The 15,000-nt window shown below is 33.9% G+C and overlaps 1 pseudogene; it reads right to left on the reverse strand.

Moving 5' to 3' along the window:
* Positions 1-6,905: 6,905 nt before the first annotated feature.
* On the reverse strand, positions 6,906-13,985 carry LOC133691272 (large ribosomal subunit protein uL6c-like; annotated as a pseudogene).
* Between the last annotated feature and the right edge of the window lie 1,015 nt (positions 13,986-15,000).

Below are 15,000 nucleotides of genomic sequence, written 5' to 3' on the forward strand. Positions count from 1 at the left end.
CTAATATTAATTTAATGTTTTAGTTTTTATACAAAATATATTGAAATAACAATATTTTAGATTGATTTAAGTTAAGCCGGTTTAACTTATTTAATCTGTGACCTGGATTATGATCCTGATTAAATTTAATAACTCTGGTTTCTGAAAATTATTTTTCATTTAATTAAACAATTATAAAAATAAAAATTTATAAGGACAAAAAATAAGATTATCGAGGAGAAATATATTTTTTCAATCAAAATTATCTTTTCTATTCATGTAATATTTTATTTATTTTGACAATAAAAATTATCATTTATTAGTAGTATAATTCATTGAATAAAAAGCAAAAATAAATTAGAAAAACTATAACAATTTGAAATAAAAGGAAAAAAATATATTTTAAATAAAAAAATAATTTTTATTGATGCATTTTTTTTTAACTTCAGCAAAAAAACATGTTTTTTTTATACGATGAGCATTGCTTTTTAAGCAGAAACTCATGATAATCGCGAAACCAAGCTTCATTTAAAAAATTAAAAAATAATCATGAATCAATCATCTCTCCATAACTATATGAAAAACAAAAACAAATTTTTTTTTTAAAAATATAAATAATCTACAATTAAAAACATTAAGAAAATAGATATTTTATTTCAATTCAATGATAATGAGAAAATTATTTTAAAAATTATACATATCGAGCCAATACATAATTATTCATAAAACAATTAATAATACCATCATAAAAATTCCTAATCTTCTTAAAAACAACAACATATATTTTGTTTTTTATTTTTATCATGAGCATGTTTTTTGAATAAAAGACAAAAACAATTAAAAGAAAAGTTTGTTAATAGTATCAATTATTTGAAATAAATAGAGAAATATATTTCTTTAATTTAAACTCAATTTCTTTATTAATACATCTCTTTATTGATTTAACAAAAAAATGTTTTTTAATTGTCAACACTGTTTTTAAATAAAATCTATTATAATCTTAAAAGCAAGTTTTTAAGAAATATTAAAATGATATCTCAATAACTTGTACGTGATTGAAAGAAAAAAATTAATAAATATGATAAATTCATGTAATAAATTTATTAAAAAGCTTTAAGAACAAAAATTTTATCTTTATTGAATATTTATGAGCAATTTTTCTTATTTTTTGTATATTAGGTACATAATAATTCAAAAACAATTGTTAATATATATTCCCATAGAAACCTATTATATTATTTAAGAACCATGAAAAAATTAAATAATAATTTAAATATGATGTTAAGCCATTTTTATAATGCGTGTCAATCAAAATAAAAAAAAATTAAAAAATAGACATAGAATAGGACCAGCACCCCTTATCCAATTAAAAAAAAGTTGTGCCACGTGCACGCCTAGCCTCTTTTATTTTTTTAAATTTATATATTTTTTTATTTTTCAGAAGTAGATGATGAGTAATTGGCCACTAAAGATAAAAACTGCTTTTCAATCTATTTTTAAATAAAAACATCTAATAATTACCAATAAAATATCAATAAATTAAAGTTATCAACTCAAAACATTCCTAAACCAATATAAAAACACAAAACTTAAAATATTTTTTTTTCAACCTTGATCTATATTTTTTTAGTGATATAAAATCTTAAAAACACTTTAATGATATTTTTAGAGGAATATAATGATACTAAATTTGACTTTTTTTGTTCCTAAAATCTGGCCAATTTTATGTTTTTTCTCTTCTCCATAATTTTATGATGACTCTCTCTCTCCTCATAAAATACAAGGACCGGAATGCAAAATAAATAAAATGCAAGACTGAAATGTAAAATCTCAATTAACAAGGAACGAAAATAAAAAAAAAACTTTGAAGACTAAAATTTCAAAATCTACAGCTCATGAAAACAATAGAAAAAAGTCTGTTTCTTATTTCTTGAATTTGATCTTCTTATTTTTAATTTATTTTAATCAATAAAACTAAAATTTATTTTATCAAATCAAGCACTATAATTTGTTTTTGTTTTTGACACTATAAGAATTTATAACAAGCTAATCAAGAAAAATGGTTAGGCCCGAACAAAAATTAACATAATATGAAAGAATAAAATTAAAAAAAACTCTCAATGACTTAAACAAAAAAAAAAGCTTTCAAGACTCATCGAAGCTATAGTGTTTTTCCTTGTAAATGGTTGTGGGTAGGATTAGCAAGTATGGAAACTGGATAAGAAACAAAACCAAGTATAGAAATGGATTGTACTTGTGGGAATACATATCAAAAAGTTTGAAACATGCACCCGTATAGTTATTCACTGCAATTACACAGATAATTTGATTGCAGTTGGACCTGTAGTTGATGATCGGTAGTGTTGATGATCATCCAGTAAGAAAAAAACCCTTACCGTTTGTACTAAATTCTCAAAACAACAAGTATAGATGCTTTTACAGGGATAAATTAATAGAGTTAATGGCAAATTGAAAACATGTTCATTAACGCTCCTCTGGAATGCTACCCAGAACCGGCTTCCAACTGCTGCTACTCATGATCACACCGCCATCTCTACTTTCTCCAGCTTGATCAGTCCTCCTCTCTCTCAACCTCAATGCGCCTATCATTTGCTCCACAGAAGAGTAGTTTATGTTCTTCCTAAAATCCAAGATTTGCTTTAACTCTTCTCTTGTAACCAAAACCCTAATCCTCACAGCTCCACCACCTTTAGATGTCGTTGTCTCACCCATCTCGCCATCTTTACCAACATTAACCTCTTCATCTAATCCTAACCTCACCGTCCTGGCCTTGCCACCTTCAGCATGTTTGGGGCGCTCTATCTTGGACGACACCAAGGGTGTTGTAGTCTCTTCTATCATGCGTTCTTGATCCGCTTCACTTTGTTGCTCCAACTTGGCATTTTGTGACACAGTCTTGCTACTTGTCAGGCAGTTCCCCATAAATGAAACCAGGAAGTGTAAAAGAAAAGATGGAGGCCAGGGAGAAAAAGATTAAGAGTAGTGAAAGCATATAAATAGAGAGAAAGGGAGGCTTGAGGAGGCGAAGCACATGAATAACCGGGTGTTACGCCGGGTGTTCTAAAGAAAAAGAAAGAAATTAATATTTTTTTTTCTCAGCTAGTCTATTGGCTTGTGAGAAAAACATATATTTGTTCATCCTTTTGGGCCACAACAAAGATTATTTAAGCATCACGAGTCAATCATCTTATCTTAGGGTAATTCCTTGACTTCTTGACTCAACTTAATTTGAGATTAATATCTAAAAAAATATATTTTTTTTAATTTGCGCATCACATCAATGTGAAAATACATTTTTAAAATAATTTAAGGAAATAATTGAATCTTTGTTAACGTGTATGAATTGATCTGAAAATGTTTTTTTTTTAACCATGCAACAAGTGAAGTTATGCGCATAAAATAAATAATTAAAAAAGTCAATTGTCTCTATAGCTTCAAATAAATTTGTAGCGTCTATATATCTAATATTGTTTATTGAGATTGTTCTTTGTTGATCCATGATCCAAAGCATTTTTTCAGCTTTGCTAATTGACAAAATCTGTGCTTGCGTGAGATTTGACCCTAATAATTATCAATGTTACCGTCTAATTACGCCTGTTTTTCAGGGCTTGCATGTTGATTATCTCAAGTTTAAGGCCCTCTAATTGCGCTCGGGCTGCCACAACTTTAATCTGGGGAAATCTTTATCACTCCGCTTACTGCTAGTCTCTGAGCAAATCAGGTAGTTCGGGTTTAAGAGTTAGAATTTTCTTGTAAAATTAAACTTAAAAAAAGAGAGAAAAAGAGAAGAAAAACATGAAAAATCACTATGAATGATTAGGCAAAAATCAACCAGCCAATAATTATTTTAGTTGATGCATATTAATTTAGTTATACCACATTATGTGTCTAATAATATTATCCAACCGTACTGATATATATATATATATATATATATATATATATATATATATATATATATATATATATATATATATATGAACAGAATCTGCACCAAATCACTAATCTTTAATGAACAAAAATTGCAGCTTGTAATTATAGAATAGCAAAACGTTGTGAGCAGCGAAAAGTGACTAATTTGGAACTGGCCATATAAATTGCACTCTTGTAAAACCGGTCCGCCCTCTGTTGGCTTGAACCAATAATAGACTTAACCGGCGTTCATAAATCAATTTACTTACTCATGAATCTTAAATCAATTCGATTATGAATTGGTGGTAGCGGTTTAAAGTGTTTTTCGTTTAAAAATATATTAAAATAATATATTTTTATTTTTAAAAATTATTTTTAAAATCAATACATCCAAACGATCTAAAAATATATATAAAAAAATTTTAATAATTTTTTATTTAAATTTAAGGTTCAATCAGTTTTAAAACGAACTCTAAGTATGATAGATGATGTACAGTCGGCAGCAAAAATCTACTCCTATCATCACTCGGATCGAACACGCTAGAATTACAGATTAGCAAATCTAAACAACAACATTAATGTAGTATTGCCCTAAACTTTTCTAGATTAGTACTTCATGCACGTAGTTAAACAGTAAAAAAGGGCAAAAGTTTCAAAGTCTTATCTGGGGTTGAAAATTTAGCCATAAAAAAGACAGCTACGTATCAAACTGGGAGATCGTATGATCCAGTGCATGTGAAATGTCCTTCAACTTTTAGGGCACAAATCTGAAACTTCTCTGGAGGTGCACGATACAATCATGCCAGATTTCTTTAAAGGATCGTCGTCGTTGAAATACCAGGCGCTGACGCGTTTGAACAGGCAGATGTTGTAAGCATCATCTTTCACATGGGATTAGGTGACCAGTTCCTTGGTTTCTTACGAATGTGGAGAGGAGATACTATGCCTTTGTTTGCATGTGCGAGATGACCCATTTGTGCCTGCTACAATTGCTCCGTGCAGTTTTATAATGGAAGACAACGAAGAAGATGCATGCATTGGACAAATTTAAAACTTACATATCACGGGGTGATCCAGATGAGTGTTTACGTGTAGAAGTAAACACAAGCTAAAACATATACATACACACATATATATATATATATACATACACACACACACACACACACACACACACACACACACACATATATATATATATATATATATATATATAAAGTTAGAAGTTAATTTAATGGCTAATTAAATGATCATGATTATTCTTTCCTATTAACAATTAAAAACTCAGCCACATCAAGGGAGTTTAAGTAAATATACAACCATTTTTAAGAACTAACCTAATAACTTTACTTTTAGGTTGACTAAGTTTCTAACCATAAAAAACTAGTTACATGAAAATCCTATTCAGAAAAGAAATCGTTGATGTTACTTAATATTCCATACAGATCGTAGCATAAATTTTTAAATAGATATAATTTTGCTTGCTGCAATTCACTTCCAATTATTTTTTTTTGAAAAAAGTTTTTATGATCTTTTGTCTAACAATTGCACGTTATGCTAAATTAAGAATCAAAAGAAATTTATTTAGGAAATTAATGCATATCATAACATAAATAGTCGTCATCAATCACAAAATTAAATTTTATGAAATTAAATTTAAGATCAAAATACAAAAATCTTAAACCAATAAAAATTATAAAAATTGACACTTTAAAAATCAAATTAAAGTTTTTCCTGCATTTTCAAGAGTGAAAATGGAAAAAGGTTATTTTTTTTTTGTTAAATATTGTACTTGTTATTTCAGTTTTTTTCAACTATAACCTGAATTTCAATTTTACAATATTGATTTTTAATTTAAGAACAAGACATTCTTAGACACTTTAAATAGACAATAGCATGTAAAGAAAAGCATATCGGGAGACATAAAATGGTGCAAATATAACTTGCAATGATAAAAATAACAAATAAAAAAAATGTTCCATGACTAAAATGAAAAAAAAACAACATTCCTTCAGTCCATTAGAAAATTGAAAATCACCAACGAAAAACTTCGTTGGTGAGTAAATACCATTTCATTGACTATTTACATTGCTGATGAAGTTACTGAGAGAAACACATAGTTGGAAATTTTTTTGTTAAATATTTGCTATCTGTCGACATTATAAATTATTGACAAAAACATTGATAAAATATTGATGCCAAAGAAATAAAATGCACCAAGCATATTCTATCAGCCATTTCATCGATAAATAAAGATATAAACAAACTACAATTTTTTTAATAAATTAATTTAAAATATAAATGGATTATAAAAAATGAATGAGTTTGTTTATTTTGTTTATCAAAACTTTACAAAAAATTCAACAATCGATGATGCTAACATTGTGGATAGATGTAAATCAATGCCAGCAGATTGGGGTGGCTAACTTTGTGAGAAAGTAGAGTGGGGGCTGGTGGTATCTTTTAGCAGGAGAAGGAAGAAGAAGGTGAAGAAGAATAGGGGAGGAACTGTCGGTTATAACTTATTTATATTTATTGATTATAATATTTTGTTAGCAATTCTGTTAGTAATCATGATGTATAAATTTGATACAATCGCTAATGAATTTTTTATTTTTTATCCCATTATATATTTTATCAATAATTATTAACAAAACATAATCTGAAATTACCGACAGAAATTTTCCATCATAATTTCTTTCAGAAATTAACAATTGTTTTCTCCAATTATTTTTGGTAATGGAATAACAACGTTCATAATGAAAGCTGAGTAAGTGATCAGCAGCTGTAGCATTTTTCATTGTTAGTGGTAATTTTTAATATTATGTGTATATTTCATCACATAATAAAAAATCGATTAGATAACTACATTTTATCACATAATATGGATTAAAAAATAATTCATTGCATCAAATTAAGGACTAAAATGAAATTCTCAATGCATCTTTGCTTCTTTTACACAAATACTCCTAAAACTCTATTACTAAAAGCAATAATCAAAACTTAGCCACATTCCAACCTCAAAGGTCCCATGGTCACAAGACTCATAACCTTAATTGGGACTTGGGAGTTTGGAAACACAACTTGTAATAATTGCAAATAAAAGAGAAGGGGTATAATAGTAATGAGCTACTGTTAGTATAATACATTCCACATTGTTGATGCATACAAATGAGCAAAACCCTGAGACGACAACATAGAATGAAAGAAATACAGTTATCACTTCTTCTTCTCTGCTTTCCCTTCCTTTAATCTTATAACTTCATTGGCATACCTCACACCCTTACCTTTATATGGTTCAGGGGGTCTCCATCTCAAAGCAGCAAACTCACCAATGGAGCACTTGTCATTTCCACTGACAACAATCCTGGTGTTCTCTTCCGCCTTCACTTGTAGGTCACCAGGGGTTGTCATCCTAACTGGATGAGACAACCCCAGACTTAACACCATGTCTTTTCCTTCTATGTTTGCATGAATAACCGGCACCAACTAGTTGAAGGTCTCTTCTCAAAACCGTTAGATACTCCCACCACCATGTTGTTGGTAAGTGTCCTGTGTGTATCAATTTGCTTAAGGTTCAAGTAAGGCATAGAAAGAAGGCCTTAGCGAACATTTTCCAAGGCAGGTATCGATATTTCTGTATTTAGTTTCTCCTGTCCTTGATGTCCATATCAGTATAAACAGTTTCTGAGAAAATCCTTAACAGATGCTGCCATGAAGATAGGCACTTTGGGTAGAATATCAAACAGCTAGCGGTGTTTATTTTCTCATACAAATCATGCAGCTCTAAACACAAACAAGCAGTATCAATGGTCATGAAACAGGGGCTGCTTGATTTGCATTCAGTTCTGAAATTTCATCAAATTCCACATCTAAGGGTTGACACTATTACATTATTGTCAAGTGGTACTTCTACAGCAGTTTCTAGGTTCAAGCATCCTAAGTGAAAATGCTCTCGTTTCAGAAAACAAAGTCATGAACATTTTGTTGGATCCTATATCTATTACTTTATTTGGCATGATTCACATTGTCATTTCTATAAAGGTGGAATTGTCAACACATAATCCATGTCCATAATCAGTGTTAGACCTGAAATGACTACTTCAAAGATCGAAGTTTCCTTACAGAAAAGATGAGACATGTCAAAATCACAGCGAATTATTCCCATCAAAGACTAGGCAATAACCTCAACTAAAAGTAGAATGAAAACCTTCATTAAAAAAGAAGTTAAAATGAAGATAATTGGTGAAATACATTATATATCAATAAAGTCTGCAATTCATATTCAAATTCTTTAACTGTGCAGTCACGTTAGCATGTATGATTTTGGTCAAATCCTAATGCAGCAAGTATAATCTTCCACAGACAGGATGCTTCAGGAGCACCAGAACCAGGTTAACAGTGTCAAGTGAGGTTTAGGTTTCAACAGTTCCATCATTATTGAAACAACATAGTTGGCTTGTAAACTACAATTTAGAAGTAATCATCATGGCAGCAAATTCTTTACCAATAAATTTTCTTCTAAAATTATTTATTCTTCTTCTCTCCCAAAATTTGCATGCATGATACAGAGTAGGTAACCTCTCTTAGTCCCTAAATTTGTCAATGTCGCATGCCAGAACTAGTTCAAAAACAGATTGAAGCAGTTTACGCATTCCTAATACAACCTCTGAAGGTCCAAGAATAAAGCGTTCGAAAATGAAATAACTAGTTAGTCTAATAGAAAGCATCAAGTGCAACAATACTAAAAACAAAGAAATAATAGGCAATCAAAATATTAGAGCCAAATGATGGAAGACTTTACCTGAAAAGTCCATGCATTTGATTTGCTATTCTAGTGTCCAGAGCCTTTTTGACCTGAAGGATTCCATTCCCACTGTGTGATGACGTATTAGATGACTGGACGCTAACATAGCATGTTAACTGTGCATGCTGACGTCATAATTACATCATGCTGATGTCATCCTTGGCATGCCTACTGTGCATGCTGACATCACAATTATGTCATGCTAACGTCATTCATATCCGGGTCAGTCACATGGGTTGGGTCAACTGGTATTCGGGTCGGGTCAGCCCATCCGGGCGAAGAAGACGCATGGTACGCGTGGGGCGTGTCTGCACGCGTGGACTGCCACCTCGTCGGCGCGTGGGGGCGTGTGCTGGCACGTCCGACGTCCAATTTCGACGCCGTTTTCACCAGTGGCTTTGTCTCTTCCTTCTCTACATAGTGGTATGGTCAAAATATAATTTTGACAAATTTCATTTTTGAGCAAAAATCAAACACCACTTTAAACCATATGCTCTGATACCAATTATTAGGGATTCCAGCTCCCCCATGCGCGGACCGGTGGCGTTCTGATATTTGCTCAAAGGAGGGTAAGCACAATGACACAATATTTTACGTGGTTCGGCAAAACCGCCTACATCCATGGGAGAGAGTCCATATTATTAGAGATAGAGAAAGGATACAAAACAAATACATGGAGAAGGAGGATCACTTCACTCTACTCTACTCCTAGCTCTCTTTGGTGCTCTTGCAGCTCTCTCTTTCTCTCTACTCTCTTGCACACACTCACGTTCTCTCACTCTCAACCCTCTCATTTTGCTCTCACAAAATCATGCCTCTTTTATAGAAAAATATGATGAGCTCCTAAAACACATTTGTCAACATGAAGGGGCCAACAAAGCCTTAAACCATGCCACCATTTGTGGCATTAATGGAGCAACCACTTGCTTAGTGGTGGGGTATTGCCACTAAATGACAATATCCTACCTGCCACGTCATCAGCCGTGAGCCGAGCCGAGCCTCGAGCCGAGGGATAAGATTCTGTGCAGCGGAGTCTACGTGCAACCGGATCTGAGATTGAATCTGCGCTGTTCATTCGGCCAGAATTGTTTTGATCAAATCTTTGCCGTCTGAAATGCGATTTGGACGATTTCAGACTTGTTTCCAGCTAATTTGATTGTTCCGGATGCAATGGTACGGTCCGATCGTTGAGATTTGAGACCAAAAAGGCGGTGGTGAATTAACAAAAGAGATTGCCTGATTAGGAGGCATCTGAAGGTCATCGTGGTGGTCGATGGAGATGAAGAAGAAGAAGGTCCACATGTTTACCCAATTACATGTGCTGAACTGCTAAGTGGGAAGAATTTTAACTGCCTTGAAGGAAGGTAAAATTGAGACACTCTAGACACCCGATTATGTGGACAATTCGAGGTGGAGAGTGAAAATTGATGAAGACCAATCTTAACGAATCTAAACACTGGTAGTCTTGCCAGATGTTGAGAAATGATGTATTAAACCAGTATATTCCAGATCACTTGTAAAAGAAAGTCGGGACAAAGCTAGCAAATGGTTATATATACGGAAAGACAGTACGATGGATAGATATGACCTAAGAAGTTCTGTCTAGGAGATTGGGTTTTAAGCGGGACCGATGTGACCCCTCTAATCTTTCATGGGAACTTGCTCAGTGGAAGGATTATCCATACGGTACTATTTTCGTATATATAATAGTTTGTAATGAAACAGTTGAAGACTAGCAGGATGACGGCACAAGGGTACAGTGGGGTTCCGAAGGTTCAAGGATCTGATGGAGTGGTGATTTCTCCAAAGAAGTTAGATTCGGTGACTGTGATTTCTTGAGGGAGAATTGATGAAGACCCTGATAATGGAAGAGAAATACAGCAAGGGGATAAAGATTGGCATCCTATTTTGACTTGGACAGGTGTTATGACAGGATGAGCTACTGTCAAACATAAGCAAGAAATAGGGAGAAATCTGGAGAACAGAAATTGCACGAGGGCACACGGAGATTGTGCAGGAGTACCCATAGGATCCAATGAGGTACTGTAATGAGACAACAGGTGCAAAGAGAAGAAGTGTTCCCAGATGAAGCTTAGAGCAGAGACTGTTAAAGTTTGTACAACAGGAAGTCTCTTATGCTCTTGATGAAAACAACAGGCGAAGACCTTTCCAATGCATGTAAGGATGGAAAGAGAGCTGCTGTAGAAGCACCTAATTGAGGGGGTGCAAATGCCTGTGATACAAGGCAACCGCCTATGATGAAAGGCGAAGACACCAAAGAGAGTTGGTGTAGGTGGAGTTGTCAAGCAGAAAAGCGTAGAAGCTCCAAACATAGAAATCGAGGTGGAGGATTGCGAGGAGTATACCGCAACTTTCTCTTTCTATGTAGTCAGTGGTAGCGATCTCTTCCATAGTGCACATGGTGGTAGAGAATTTTGGAGCCACTTTGAAGTATCTTAGTTGAAGGAGGATGCGACCGCCCCATGACAACGGGCGCAGACGCCTTAGAGAAGGTGTGAAGGCCTTGATATGAGCACAAGATCAAACTGCCCTTTGACAACGGGCGAAGACACCTTAGAGAAGGTGTGAGGGCCATGATAGGAGCCTCAGTTCAGATCGCCGCATGACGACAATCGGAGACACCCAAGGAGAAGGTGTGGAAGCCATGATATAAGCCCAGTTCAAAACGCCCCAGAGCCAATGTAATGGCTAGATATGAGTGGACAGATGTATAGTCAATGAAGTGGCTATGATGAGTATGGAGACAAATGCAGGATTGACTTTCATGGATATTGCCCCCATGCTAAAGATCAATGAGCTAGAAGACATTTGCCTTGGACAATAAATGTGTGACTTGTGGAGCATTAAGACGCGACTGCTATAAAGGAGCAGAGGGCATGCACAGGTTCCGGGAACAAGTTGACTCTTGTCAAGGTGGTGAGCTCGATAATAGCATTGTAATACTCAGAGTATGAAGACAGATATAGATCAACCTTTAATGGGCTGCCCCTATGGTTAAAGGTGGAGAACTACCTGGACTCTTACGACTAAGAGCGAGAGACTCACGGAGAAGTAAGGCGTGGTTCCTAGGGTGGAACAGAGGGCAGACGCAACTCCTGGATGAGTAGACTCTTGGAAGAGTGGTGAGCTTGTGATCACATTGAAATACTCAATGATTGTTGCACTTGGGAACATCCGTTTGAGGGGGTGTTGTAAGCCTTGGTGTAAGGCTTGAAAAATCATTCCGAACCGAGCATGGTTGATACGCTCGAAGGGGAATGTTGTGTTGAAGACGCTCTCAGAATGGAAGCTTGGAAGAGCTACAGAATGCAAGCTTGTGCTGAAGAAGCAAAAGGACAATTGCCCACATAAATAGTATAGCAAAGGGGGTGATTGTTAGGATATTGCCATTTAGTGGCAATACCCCACCACTAAGCAAGTGGTTGCTCCATTAATGCCACAAATGGTGGCATGATTTAAGGCTTTGTTGGCCCCTCCATGTTGACAAATGTGCTGGAGAAGCTCATTATATTTGCCTATACAAGAGGCATGATTTTGTGAGAACAAAATGAGAGGGTTGAGAGTGAGAGAACGTGAGTGTGTGTAAGAGAGTGGAGAGAAAGGGAGAGCTGCAAGAGCACCAAAGAGAGCTTAGAGTAGAGTAGAGTGAAGTAATCCTCCTCCTCCATGTATTTGTTTTGTATCCTTTCTCTATCTCTAATAATATGGACTCTCTCCCGTGGATGTAGGCGGTTTTGCCGAACCACGTAAAATATTGTGTCAGTGTGCTTACCTTCCTTTGAGCAAATATCAGAATGCCACCGGTCCGCGCATGGGGGAGCCGGAATCCCCAACATTCTCGTCCCTCTCAATCTTTACTTCTTGTGGATAATTCCTTGAAAGTTCCCCCAATAGACCCTTTACTTTTAAATTCTGGTCTTCCAATGTGATTGTCACATTAGATGGAACTTGAACTGGTTGCTTCCCTATCCACGACTCCTTACATTCTATAATCTCTCTCGAGAAACCAACACGAGTTACAGGAACACTAGGTACACAAATTCCGCTTCTTTCGTCCAAAAATACAGATCTCAAATTGCTGATACACCAGAAGAAGAGAAAACTTCAGAATGCTTTTACAAAATATGAACTCATTTCCCTTCAGTTATGTACGTAACAAACAGATTTCTGAGATACAAGACCGTATCTTACGTCCTAGCTATTTATACAAGTACGCAAATAGTTAATATCACCCAATAGCTATGAGCACGACGTTTCTTCTTTTGGCCATTTAAGATACAAAAAGGAAATACCTAGTGGCTACATCATTAATCCAAATCAATAATAACACACTTTCTTATTCTCATACCTCCTCTTTTAATACACATTTATATTCCTAACAGCCTACGAAGCTGAAAATCAGCCAACAAATTTCTCAATCAAGTTACATTTGTACTATTGAATTATATGATTCCATTATGTAGTTCAACAGCAGTATTCCATTTCCATTGAAGACGAACAAGAGCACTCATATAATATGGGAAAGACCACCGATCAACAAAAACCAACCAACAAACTTCAACAGATAACCCCTATTATCCAACAAGTTTCAACATCCAAGATATCATAATCTTTTAGAAAGCACTTAACTTATATTACCAACAATGCAGGTTAGAATGCAATTGCTGCTCTTCAAAATCCATAAACCACTACTTTTTATGCCCATATTCGATGCATAACACAAGCCGACTCTTAAATACTTTCGTACTGTGGTCATTTCCTTTCAAATCATTAACATGTTTGCAGATAGCATACCTAGTTGACTCAGAAACTTGACACTTGACAATGAGACACAAAGTTCAGTCATTACAAAGCTTCCAATTAAGCAAACCCATGTAATAATTTCTAGTTTTAGCCCAACCAAATCATCTATTTCAAGAAATCTTAAATTCTCCTTAAAGAAAACCAGCATTTTGGTTACCAAGAACTACCCATGACACAAAAACGTAATGTGCAAAGAACCCTTTAATAACGTAAGATAGTTGAAAATGATAATAGAGGGTTAGTTTCTTGACCTGGTCTGAAAAGAAAAGTGATTGAAGAAGAAGCCATTGTCAAGAGCTTTCCAGCATCAGTGAGCAACTGTTTCGCTAGCTTTGATAAGAGAGGGAGAAAAGGGCCTCTCCAAAACGACCGTTTATCCAGCTATTATTCAGAATGGCGAAATTACCATTTCTATGGAGATTGAAATCTTTGCTATCGTTCCTTTTCTTGTCTGGACATTTCTACCCCGATCCTAGTGCTCGGCTCTAACGGCTTATTAGGTAGCATTTGATTGTTATCGTAAAGATAAAAAAAAAAAAAATAATAAAAAAAAAAATATATTTAATTAAAATAAAAAAATAAAAAATTATATTTATGAATAATTTTATAGTGAGTTTTTATAATTTTAAAGTAGAAGGTAGAAAAAAAATGTTGAGATATTATTTTTTTATATATAAAATATATTTGTAAAAAACTTTCAATTCTAAAATTATTCAAAAACATATAAAAATTCAAATAATAATTATTATAGTTTTTAAAACAAACTTGGAGGTTGATCTAAGATGAGATCCAAGTCATGACCTGAAAGGATTAATATTAAAATAAAAATGATTGTTATCAGTTTTAAAATTTCAATCGAGGTTTGATTTAGGACATAGGGGTCATAGGTTGGGTTGACCGTTAACCCCTGTTAACTCGGTTAAACAAAAAAATAAAATTGGTTATTATCATAAATTTAAAATTTGAATTGAAAGTTGACCCAGGGCCAGACCTGAGTTATAGATTGGAAGAGACAACATAATAATCAAAATGATTATGATTATAGTTTTAAAATCCGACTATGAAGTCGACCAGAGTCACGGGTCAAAAAAATCAACCCGAGTTGATTCGAGTTAATATAAAAATAAAAGTGGTTATTATTATAGTTTTAAAACCTGACTCTTGGGTCGACCTGATAATAGGTTGTGAGGGTCAACTTAAGTTAATGTAAAGATAAAAATAATTGTTACCATAATTTTTAATCCCAATTTAGATATCGACTCAAGGCAAGACTCGAGTTACAGGTTGGGAGAGTCAACTTGGGTTGGCCTAAAAAAATTATTTTAATATAAGAATCAAAACAACTTTGTTTTGACCAATTAATTTTTTTTAAAAAATTCAACATGTTTTTGACTTGTATTTTATATCCTGGATCCACTTAGTCATATGTCAATCTAAGTTTTTGACGGGACAAGTTA

The sequence above is a fragment of the Populus nigra genome, chromosome 4 (assembly GCF_951802175.1).
Source record: "Populus nigra chromosome 4, ddPopNigr1.1, whole genome shotgun sequence".
Classification (NCBI taxonomy): Eukaryota; Viridiplantae; Streptophyta; class Magnoliopsida; order Malpighiales; family Salicaceae; genus Populus; species Populus nigra.